The sequence below is a fragment of the Carassius auratus genome, chromosome 5 (genome assembly GCF_003368295.1).
Source record: "Carassius auratus strain Wakin chromosome 5, ASM336829v1, whole genome shotgun sequence".
In the NCBI taxonomy this organism is placed as follows: domain Eukaryota; kingdom Metazoa; phylum Chordata; class Actinopteri; order Cypriniformes; family Cyprinidae; genus Carassius; species Carassius auratus.
In genome coordinates, this window is record NC_039247.1 from 11659819 (window position 1) to 11672740 (window position 12922).

General features: G+C 38.6%; 1 pseudogene; it reads right to left on the minus strand.

Annotated features, from left to right (window-relative positions):
• Nucleotides 1–2567: 2567 nt before the first annotated feature.
• Nucleotides 2568–12141, minus strand: LOC113075640 (probable global transcription activator SNF2L2; annotated as a pseudogene).
• Between the last annotated feature and the right edge of the window lie 781 nt (nt 12142–12922).

Below are 12922 nucleotides of genomic sequence, written 5' to 3' on the forward strand. Positions count from 1 at the left end.
CATTATAAACAGGAGAACTTAAAGTTTAAGTTTTACTGATTGAAAGTCTAAATTTTCTTTTTGTTTTCTCTAAGAATGAATGAAATTACAGAATTTTAAGAAAAACGCAAGCAACAATTGGGTGTATTTTTTTTACTGCGTACTCAAACAGAAACTCCTAAAGTTTGGATATTTTTCTTTAGAAATTTGTATCTGGGTGTTTTACACTTCCAAATAAAATATTGTTTACATATAACATTCCCCAAGCAAGTTATAGCCATTTATTACAATATTGTTATTTGGGCTTTTAAGTGAAAAACAGGCCTATTTCGTTTATTAACAATAGAGTTGTGTCCAAAAACATTTAAGGAGTAAAGAAACTGAAAAGAGTGTCATATAAAAACTAAATTATTTTTTCTTTTATGGTACCATGTGCTAAGTAGGAGAAACTGTGTGTCATGTTTCAAGGCTGTGTGATAGATGAAATGACTATTTGCCTTGTGAACAGAATGGAAGTAAATTGTGGAGGTAAGGGTTGTGACTCTCATGGTTATATTTAGTGTGTTTAGTTTTTACGTGTGTATTTGTATAGTGTGCTTACTGGAGATAAACTGATGGGTGTCTCAAAAGATTGAGTAGATGTATTCAATAATCTGTACATGTTTTTGATATTTTCCCGCTTCTCCACATGGAGCTTTAGTTTTTGGCGCCATCTTGTGGTTTTGTGGAATAGCTACATACGTGCAGATCATGTGTCCTTAGGAAAACAGCCATTGGTTACGCTTAAGAAATAAAGGTTTCAAAAATATATAGGTAGGTTACAGGTAAAGTTTTAAAGCGTTTATGATTTCCGCTACTTCTAAAAACCTTTAAGTATATATAATATCATAGACAATATTATGTTTCTTTACAAATCCATACGTGGTGCTTTAAACTAGAACCCACTTAAAGCGATAGTTTACCCAAAAAATAAAATTAGCCCATGATTTACTCACCCTCAAGGCATCCTATGTGTATATGACTTTCTTCTTTCAGACGAATACAATCAGTTATACAAAAAATGTCTTTGCTCCTCTAAGCTTTATAATGGCAGTGAATGGGTGTTATTTCTCAATAGTCGTCCAATTAAGCACACCCATCCATCATAAAAAGTGTCCCACATGGCTCTGGGGGTGAATAAAGGTCTCCTGAAGCGAATCGATGCATTTTTGTGAGAAAAATATCTAGATTTAAAACTTCAAAAGCAGTAATCTCTGCTGTAATCAACTGTAGTATGCAAGTTCACAATGTTTCATTTTTGATGTTAATGTAGTATAGTTTCACAAAACTAAAGTCAGACTATTCTCTTTTTGCTTCAAATTTCGAAATTATTAAACAATTATTGTATTAAGGAGTATAAAGAAATTGCAACAAATGATCATTTATGCTTGAGGATAACAAAATTAAAGTAGCTTTTTATCTTTTTTTTTCCACATGACTTTAGGAATACGTCCTGCTTGCACCTTTTGACTTTCCTTATTATCCATGGTCTGTTTTGGTAATTTTGTGGTGTAAAGTTGATCCATGATTTATTAAAACAGTTTCATATTAAAGTCTGTTTTTTAACCTAAAAACAACTGTTATGGGCTTTAATTACCCTACATAGAGCACTATATGCACACACAAAAAAATGGCAAGACTGTCAGCGTTTCACAATTTGTATCACATTAACTGCACAGTTTCTGGGCATCGCACTAATAAACATAATAATGCACGAATAAAAAAAAATGTCCTGCATAAATGACCAATATCTGTCCTTAACTATGCTTAAAATGTGTGAGGGCCATCCTCTGTGTTTGTGCCATCCTCATACTGCATGTGCAACGATTACTAAACCAGAACTGAAGACCAGGCTAAACCATTTGAACTGTATTAACAGCATATGAAAATACGAAGAGTGTTTGCATTGAAAGTTAAAACTGCTGAAGACATTGAAGTTATCGGTCTTATTTCTCACCACAACTGCTTTCAATGTACACACTTTAACTCTTAAAACTTACATTTTTCAACGAAAAAAGTGCTATTCATGAATCAGTCTAACAAGACATCAGTTATCACACTGTAAAATAAAGCATTTAGACAGCCTAAATTACTAAATTAACAGGAACTCGAAGCTTACTTTTACGCTAAAGTAGTACAGAGCATATAAATCCTGCTTTAAAAAGGCAAAATATCCTAATGTAAATCAGAAATATAACACACCAGCTTTGGATTACCTACAAAGCACTTAAAAGGAAACTGATTCACATTAGTTCCTCCAATTTCATAAAAATGTTTATTTTTGCAGGATGATGTCTCAAACCTTCTTGCCCGTTCACATCATAAAAACCACATACATTTACATTCCAGAATCTGTCCACAAACACACCACATCCCCCATCCATTATAAGCTGAACACACAAACGTGACCGCATCATCAATAGGTGCCTCTCTTTGAGGGCAGGATCTGATCTGTCACCAAAGAATACATTGCCATCATGCCTCAAGCTCCTCTATGTATAGATAGTTAAGCTCCTGTGATAATCTAAGAAAGATTAAGAGCTACTAGATACAAATTTTACTTTTTTATTTTTTTAAGATGTTGACAGTTAATGAAGGAAAGGGAAATGTACAAAGAGTCACCAAAACCACTGATTAAAAATTCTCTGAAACAGAGACATAATAGCTTGCAAATTTAGCACAGCTTAAATGCATTTAAATCCATTTAAATGATCATACAATATAATATGCTATATTATAATTTTTCCATCCTTGCAGAAAAAAGAGTGAACGTTTTCAGATACTCTGACCTTTTCCACCAGGACATTATCAATTTTGGTTTTATGACCTATTTACACTTTATAAATACATGAAAACGATGCAAATTTCAGATGTATTAATGCAGAGAAACTGCATTTACAATGTTGTTTTTAGAATACAAAGGTTTACAAAGGAGTTTTAAGCTACCATTATGAGAGATCACATTCAGAGCAAATCCTTGACAGAAACATCAAGGAAATTGGACTGAAATGACCATACCATGTTCTTTAAATGGCATACAATGCTCGTGATATGAAGCTGTCATTTGGCGTCTAACTTAATAGTCCTCTTGTGTAATTCTCACATTCTTTTCCAATATCTTCAACGCTGTTTGTGACCTCCTTTGGGCTGGAATTACTAGGACTAGTTTGATTTTTCTCCTTTTTTTCATCCAACTTGGGTTTTGTTGTCTCTGAAATAGACAAAAGAAGAATTTTTTTTTTTACTTTACATGATACTTTATTTACATTTTTCAAAAAAATAAATAAATTACACACTTTATCATTAATAATTTGCCTGGATTTGATTCCTGGATTAAATTTTCCCTTATTCCACATATTTTCATCTCTAACGGGACAAATCAAAGATGCATTTTGACTTACGCTTTAGGTTTAAAAGACGGCCACCATCTGCTTCACTGCTTCCAACGGCATCATTGTCTTCCTCGCTGAGTTCCACTATTCGCTGTCTTGCACTCTCAAAAACAGACTTCAAAACAATGGAGTCCTCAAAAATCTAAGATATAAAAAGAGTTTTTACAATTTACCCTTTATAGTCACTGAAACACATTTTTTTTTGAAAATATTCAGACCTATTTATCACACCCACTAAAGGGACAGTTCACCCCAAAGTGGAAATAGTATGGGAAAAAATACCATGAAAGTCAATGGCTACCGTCAACAGGCTTGAAACAACTTGTACATAAATTATGACAGAGTTTTACATTTTTTAGTGAATTATCCCTTTATGTACTAAAGTAATAGTTTTAACGTTAAATGCAAATATGAGTAGTCTGTTTTTTCATGTTAGACAGGCTCTAAGTTTACATATACCCATTTAAGTTAAGAACCTGCAAATAAAACATTCAAAAACAGGGAATGCAAAAGAAATTTGGGTAGCACTTTATTTTACAGTCCTGTTCCTCATGTACATTCTATGTACTTATTATAGTAATTACAATAACTAGGTAATAACTAGGTACAAACTATGAACCTACACCTAAACCTAACCCTACCCCATGTAATTACCTCGTGTTACCAGAACTTTCTTAGATAAATACACTGCAAGTACACTTTAAGTACATGTTAGTACACGTACTGTAAAATAAAGTGCAACCGAAATTTGAATTCTGTTTTAGAATGTATTTTTTACAAGAAGAACATGTTCTTAAGACACACCTGAGATCCTTCCAGATTAAACGTCTGAGCATTGTGGCACATCTGCATAATATCCTTTTCAAGGTCTGGAATGCACCTGTATTTGTGATTACGAACTCTCTCCTACATAAACAAAACAATACAAGAACAGTGAAAAAGTTATATAAAGAGCCATACATGTATTTCCTGTGAAACATTTGAAGTAATGACAGATTTTCATTGAATCTGCAAAAAAAATATGTTACTCTAGAAAATATATTACTCTAAAACACAGCCAGCAAAAAACACACAACCTGTGCAACTAGAGCAGAATGAATGCATTTTTTGAGCTAAAGTCATGTCAGTGCAGATAACAACGGTCTAGTGGAAAAGGGGGTGACCACAGACTGTATAAAAACAGGGACGTAGGAGGTTACGTCACCCATAGGTTTCCGAAGAGAGTTTTGAAACCAAAAGTGGGCAGAACGGGCCATTGCCATCTTGGCAGCGCATCACTCTGGGGTACTCAAAAAATATGCATAAAGACGGGAGCTGGTTGTTGAAGCCACGCCCACCTAGCGCGACACCTGTGACAGCAGCAGTGCACCTGTCACTCAAGTGGCCACGCCCTTAATTATGCAGAACTTTAAGGCTTAATATAACTAAAAAGGATCAGTTATAAAAAAAAAAACTCACCCCCCTTACAGTTGTCATGAAGGGCAAAAGTAGCTATATAGACCAAAATACTTTTTTTGCACCAGGCTGTAAACGTTTTTTTCCTGCTGTAAAGTTGATTATTTTAACATTGTGAGTCTATGGGGTTGACTCCCTTTTGCAGCCAGCCTCAAGCGGCCAGTCGATGAATTACAGTTTTAGTCACTTCTGTATGGGCTTCACAAGAGATAGAGCGGGAGGTTGCCTTTCAGGGGTGACGAACCAGAGGGTGAGGATTGGTTATTTTAGAAAAAATAAGACAGGACTATGGGATCTCGAATAAACATGTTAGGATAGGATATCAAATATAATGTAGCTGATAACAACTCAAGTTCACCCTGATCCTCCTGAAGTCGACTGGCTTGCGGATGAGTTCGTAGTACTCTGGCACCTCTTTTCTTGAGGGCAGCTGTACGAAACCTTTACTGATCTGTCGCCCCAACCTGTAGGACAGTGATACATTCAAAAAATAAGAATAATAATTGAGTACCAAAAAAACTGTTATACATTTGATTATGCTGTCTGACAGCACACATGACTTAAACTTAACTGACCTGACTTAAAAACAAAGGGAATCAGTATTAACTTCAAACAGTTCAATGTAAATCCTTTTGTTTTAGTGTCACCATTTACATCGTGTCATGAAGTAAAATACAGAGTCAACAACAACCAGTTAAGTCTGCGTGTTTAACTACGAACGTGTCCTTGTAGTTGATGACCATGTCTACGATAGTGTTCATCTGTTTTGTGAGCTTGGGAGGGTTGGGTGGCAGCTTCTCAGCAGGAGGTCGACCCCGTCGCTTTTTGACCTTCTCCACCACTTCTTGACCAGTCTCAGAGCCCTGGTTGCCTTGTTGATCGCTTTTTCGTTTCTTCAAGTTGCTTTCCTCCTCCATAACCTCAGACACTCCGTTTTGGATAGCCTGAGACTGAGGAAAAGACATGATGAGCAGTACTGGATATAACAGAAATAAGGATTTTGTCGTTTTAAGAACATAAAACTGTGATCATGAACTGGAACCAAAAAGTAGTCTATGCTCATTGTGGACAACTTCAGACCAAAAATGTAAAACTATAAATAGTCATTGTTCTACATATTTCTTTCTGTTGATGCATCGTCATTAACTTACTTTAACTAATTAACAAGAAAGAGAAGTGATGTTTTGTTAGTACTTGATTTTAAACTTTAGAGTTAGGACGGAGTAATATTTTCCAAGAAGGTTCAATCCCTTAACTTCAGGTAGCCTGTCATGATAATTAATTTAATAAAGGTTAATGTTCATTTATAAATAAACTATTGTTCATTGTAAATTCATGCTCTTTCATAATAAGGATATATACATATATAAGGGTGTACAAGGTGCACATGTGCAGCCAAAAGAAAAAACGTGGGTAAATAAGTTCAGACTCAGTTGCATATCAACATGGATGACCGCTGCTAATGCACATTCACTGTTATAGATCTAGAATAGTACTGTAGTACTGTATAAAATTTCCATTCAAACTGAAAGCATAATTATGCTGCTGGTTTCAAAGCAATACGTAAAACTGACATTTCATTCACTGACGCACTTCACTTACGCACTTACGCACTCAGTAGCGCAAATATCTGAAAAGAGTCTGGCCAGAGATTAATATAGGGAGATACGAGGGTCTGTATTACCTTCCTATTAAAGAAAGTGTTACGGTAAACTTGGATCACGTGTGCCTTAATAACCAATCACAGTACAGCCTTGACGTCACTGAATTTCAGTTAGAGTTGTGCAACACTGAATCACCATTTACGGATACCATAAGAATGAATGAGAAATGCTGTAAGATGAATCCCAGCTGTCACAAAAATGTTGTGTCTTCTCTTATAAAATGCCTTTTTTATTGGTGTAAGCTCTAAAAATAGTCCAATCAAAAAGTATTGCTTAGTGTAAAACATTTATTTTGTTAGAGATTAGCTGATAGACTGTGGACTCATTAAATTATAAGCGGTTTCCTCTAAACTATAGACATAGTGAAGCCTCTCCTCTATTGACATCCATTAAAAAAATGGCCTCCGGGTCTCCTTTCCCATGTAACGGCAAACCAGAAACGTAAGCATTAGCCATTTCGTTTCTTTGGACAAAATATTATATCAAACACCACTGCCTCTTTTCTTCTCATTTAAACATATTGTAGTGTTTTACAATATTTGTGGCTAAAAAAGCTATTAATAGCCACAAAAATTTTGTTAAGACAATGCGGGCATACTTTGATTATCTTCACTGTATATATACTTATAACAAAACTGGCAGGTGGGTACTGGCAGGTGAAGTTGGCTCCGAAGGCCAAACCAAAGAATGCCTTCACCATTGGCCAGGGGCTCCAGGTTGATGGAGCAGGTCCAGGCAGGTTTCTCACCGCCATTGCTGCATGGTATATCATGACAACCTGTTGGTGCATGCACCCGAATTTGACAGAGCACTACAGCATCTCCAGGTGGTCTTTGCTGCTATTCGCCAAGCTGGGTTGAATTTTAGGTGTGCGTTAAGGCCCGCCCCCGGTATACTTCACATTCTGCGTTTTGTTCCATCTCACACACAGCCTCGTCCGCACAGCCTTCAAAAGGCTGACGAGCTTGACAAGCAGTACCACTTCTGTCTCATCATTCATGTCGTGCATGCGCTGTTGACAGCCGTGCACATCGTCCGCATGTCTGCGAGCTGCCCACGAGCCCTCTTGATGACAAAACCTACATAATGCGGACGGTGTGTGGATGTGGATGGTGCATGGATGCAGATGGATGCAGTTATACTTTTATCAGTGGCGCACGAGATGCGACGATTGCATTCTAATGTTTTTGTTAGCCTATCCAATTGAAGCAACTAGATGCAGCACTGCTGCGACGTTCATTCAAAATGTTCCAGAAATAGAGAACATTCAGTCTGGAGAACATCTTGTTTACATCAAAACGGAGACCATGCCATTCACACAGAATGCATATTTCATCTTCTATCACTGTTGCACTCATGTCTCGTTGCACAACAGAGCCACATGTTTAGAAAGCCATGTAAAATTAAGGTGAGTTCAACTTTTTAAAAACCTATCTCAAGACTTTATTTTGGGTTTTCCTCCATCCCACTACATCTCATTTTTAAATGAAAAATGTACTCTGTGTGATTGGCTTTCCGCACTTTGCATTAAACTATGCATGCATACATGATGCTTTGTTTATAGTTCTTTAAGCAACTTAATTATAATGGCGCTTGGAGTAGAAGTGAAAGCTTATTACTCCCAATTGGCCACCCTTACCTTCTGTGATGGTCTGCTTCACCCTCAGTGGCAGACATCCGACGGCAAGGCCACCTTATTGAAATTGCTAGTGCCCCACTTCTTATCGCGTCAGTTCTACGGCTAGTGCATGGCTCAGTGGGGACCAGACATTTTGGAGTAGAAAAGACTCTTCTATTCTATTGGGCGGGATGCCGACTGGAGGTTGAGTTCTATGTACTCTGCTGTGATGCATGCACCGCCAAGAAGGGACCCACCGGGCGACCCCATGTCCCGCTATAACAGTACCTGGTTGGGGCTCCCATGGAGCATGTGGGGGTCGACATCCTGGGCCTTTTTCCATTCTTAGAGGCTGGGAACCATTATGCCCTTATTGCCATGGACTACTTTCAGTAAGTGGCCGGAGGAATACGCAATACCTGACCAGAGTGCAGCCACCACAGCAGAAAAACTCTTAGCGGAGATTTTTTGCAAATCCACAGTAATCAAGGAAACAATTTCGAGGCCGAAGAGTTCCAACAGGTGTCTTGACTTCTTGGGATATGCAAGACAAGCACAACTCCCCTCTAAACACAGAGTGATACGACACATACCACTGGTCCTCTGGGCCTATCAAATGAGTCTACGGGGTGCACACCAGCTGCCCTTATGTTTGGCCGGGAACCATAGATACCAGTGGAATAGTCCCCTAAAAGGAAAAAGGGCTTCTCTCCAAAGCTCCACAGTCACTGGCATGGCCCATGTGAAGCGCTGGCCAAGATTTCTGATGTTGTGTACTGAGTCAAGCTGGGAAGACGACGACAGCAAAAAATGGTGCTCTATCTTGATCAACTTGCCCTGTACCATCCCATGGCCATAGAACGCTCCGAAGAGGACCCAGAGGAGATACCCCAGGCAAACATGATACCACATGAAGCCTATTCCCCAGCTGGTCCACCAGCTGGGGGAGGGACGGACTCAGCAACAGAGGAGACAACCAAGAAACTTACGAGACTACATCTGTGATGCTGCTCGTATATATATAATGATGAAGGACTAGAGTTGTTGCAATCAGAGATTATTACTGCCGAGTTATTTTATGTTACTGAGTTCACTGGGACAGTTGTCTCTTAAGGGAGGGGGTAGTGAGGCACACAGACTTTGGGGAAATTGCTGTTATTGCTGCACCGGCAGTAATAGGGTTAATGAGGGGAGTTCAAGACCTGGAAGCGAGAGAGACGAGCAAGTTAGGCTGGTGTGTCTGAAAACGGTTGTTCTGGTTCTAATTAAAAATATTAGATTTAATTTCTAATTTCTAATTAAAATTAAATGTCAGTTTTAATGAACAATAATAGCCATTAAACATCTAGAACTGAATAAATATGGTAATTTTTTTACCATATATAGTAAGAAATAAAGACAAATGCAAACAAATCAGGCAAACATATGCTACATCAGCACTGCACGACAGTAAAGAGAAATATATAAAGTTATGAAACTTGGTGCTCAACCAAAACGATATGACCAGGAAAAAATAATAGATTGTCTGTTGGATATACCCAAAACTAATAATAAAAGTGAAGTGACATTCAGCCAAGTATGGTGACCCACACTCAGAATTTGTGCTCTGCATTTAACCCATCCGAATGCACACACACAGAGCAGTGAACACACACACACACACACACACACACACACACACACACACACACACACACACACACACACACACACACACACACACACACACACACACACACACACACACACAGTGAGCAGTGGGCAGTGGGCAGCCATTTATGCTGCGGCGCCCGGGGAGCAGTTGGGGGTTTGATGCCTTGCTCAAGGGCACCTAAGTCATGGTATTGAAGGTGGAGAGAGAACTGTACATGCACTCCCCCCACCCACAATTCCGTCCGGCCCGAGACTAGAAACCACAACCCTTCGATTGGGAGTCCAACCCTCTAACCATTAGGCCACGACTTCATAGTAATATCTTATGTTTAACCACTACATAGACATGAGAGCCAACAGCAAATGTCAGAATGACACTAGGCTATATAAAAGTTGTTATTTCATGATACCTGATGCATTAATTAATGTTTAAATGATAATTCATCCCAAAAAAGAACATTTGTGGATTATTGTGATGCTTTTGAAACTCATTCTGGCGGCACCCATTTACTGCAGAGGACCCATGGGTGAGCAAGTGGTGTAATGCCAAACTTCTAATCTGTTTCAATGAAGAAACAAACACATCTACATCATGGATTGGCTGAGGGCGAGTTCATTGTCAGCAAATTTTCATTTTTGGGTAACTATTCCTTTAACAATTTAAACTTTATAGTTCTTCAGTGTTATGTTACAATTTCTAAAATTCTTATTCTTATAATCAATATTCTATAATGTATAAGAGCTATTTAAGACATCTTTCAAAAAAAATTATTAGATGCACAGTGCATGAAATTTTTTTGCTAATTTCTGTAATTTTCTTAAGCCATATGTAGGGATTAATAACCATTGCAGAACTTCTTGTGCCATCATCAACATTCTCTATTCAAATAACAGCTAATAGACTTTGTGGTAATTCATTCACTAACACGTAAAAGTTTGCAGTGTTTAGGATATTTGCCATGTATTTTAAATAATAATACTAATACAGTATAGTTAGCATTAAATTACTAAGCTCTTTCTGGCCTTTCATTCGAACACTTCCAGGTCCAAATCATCATCTTGGTTAAGCGTCTCACCAGGCAATCTGCCTTCAGTCTTCAGTCCCCTCTAAAACGAGCAGGTGTTTTCACTTTCCTTTTAATATTTGATAAGGAATCACTTAATATGCCACGAGCTTTGTATAGTCCAACACGGGGGCAGCTGGGGAGGCAGGAGACACTGGTATACTGATCTTCTGTCCCATTGTGTATGAATCTCCAGCCAACATGACTTAGCATAACGGTTCAGTCACGTACAGTTCACCATACAGTCCACCAAACATGTTTAAAAACACGGTAACTTATAGACGCAGCGGCTAGCAACGTCTGTGAGAATAAGCACATGTCGAATTCATTGTGTGTGTGTTGCCTAATCTGTGTTTTACATAAAGGCAGTTAAACTGCAGTGATATGCCTGCTGCAGAGAGGGATGAAAATATGAATTCCGAGTACGACGCTATGCAGGCTAAATTTCTGTCTAAATAAAAAGCGCGCGCGCGTACAATACAGTCTAAAACTTACATGCAAAAAGAAATCACACAAAACAAGACGAAATCTACTCAGGTGAGAGAGCAGCCCCCACAGAAGCAAACATTTCATGCAAATATCATCTATACGGCTGTAAAAGAAATATGAAAGTGCGACAATTCATTTATTCACACGTAACGTTACCCCATGGGACCATGTGGAAAGAAGGAGGCCTAATAATCAAAAGATGGAAATGGAATGTACACTGACACACGCATACGTTCGCATGCACACACGCACAACTTAACCGCTGCACGCAAAATAGGCAAAGCACATCCAGAAGAGTCACTCTGTACATGGTGCAGCAAGCCAAAACCCGCTACGCTAAACACGTAGGTTCCTGTAACCTCTAGAAAAAAGAAAAAAAGGTGTCAGATTCCACACAACCGATTTATCTGTGCAATATTTTCCTTCACCAGACAGTTTCTCTCTCTCTCTCTCAACACACACACGCGCGCGCGCTCACATCCCCTCTCTCACTTTGTGTCTGTGTGCCCATGTGCTGAAGCCTGGTGTGATTGCGTGCTCTATGCGCAGGAGAGAGAGCAAGTGAGAAGAAGGAAGAGCGAGAGAGAGAGAGGAAGAGGGCGATTTACCTGACTGTGGTCTCCAGGCTGGCTCCAGTCTGGAGGAGAGAGAATTAGTAAACCAGCAGTGCGCAGCCAGTCTCTTCATCAGCTGATCACTCAAAACGCACAGCCCAGAAGGGGGGCGAAAAGCGCCCAGCTTTTCATACACAAATCAATTGCTGTTAGGATGTTGAGAGAGAGAGAGAGAGAGAGGAATAGCTGCGAGATGCCTTCCTGCTAGTTTATCCCTGTGGAAAGGCCTGCAGCTCCCCCCCCCCCATTCCAACCCACCGCATATTTTAAAATCTACTGTCGCAATCTTTTTTCCCCCCTTCTCCCTCTCTTTTATACTCTTGTTCTGTATTTTTAACCGCCACTGTTAAAAGAAGCGGGCTACATTTTTGTGCCTATGCAGGGTTTTTTCTCTCTTTTTTTTGCAAGCTTTACTGACATCTTGAGAGGATTCCAGGGTTGTTAATGTAGTGTTGCATACACTCAAACACATATGCACATAAACTGGCATGTTTGTATCTGCGTCTGCATAGAGATTCTGGTGCAATAATTATTACCAGATAGTCCAAAACATAATAGTTTCTGTCTGCTTCCCTTTTAGAACTAAGACTACAGTAGGCTACTAACTTATAAAGTAGCTTCACATGTATCTCACAGATGTGGTGTATTCTTAAGTATCCTTATGCTGTATTATTGTAAGGGCTCAGCGGTGTCCTGATATTATTTACAGTAGAATGTATTCTTGTTCAATTATGAGCAGATGATGGCAAACCTGAGATAAATTTATTTTGAAACGTGTTGCTGAATTGGTGTACAGTAGGTGTGAAAATGTGCTGTATAACTAAAATAAATAAAAAGCGGAATGGACAAAACAGACATTGAGATAAAGCTGAAAAATGTGTGTCAGGGACACATACACCAATAAACATAAAACTGGCCATGTGTTTATCATATTTCTACTTAAAAGTAATCTCAG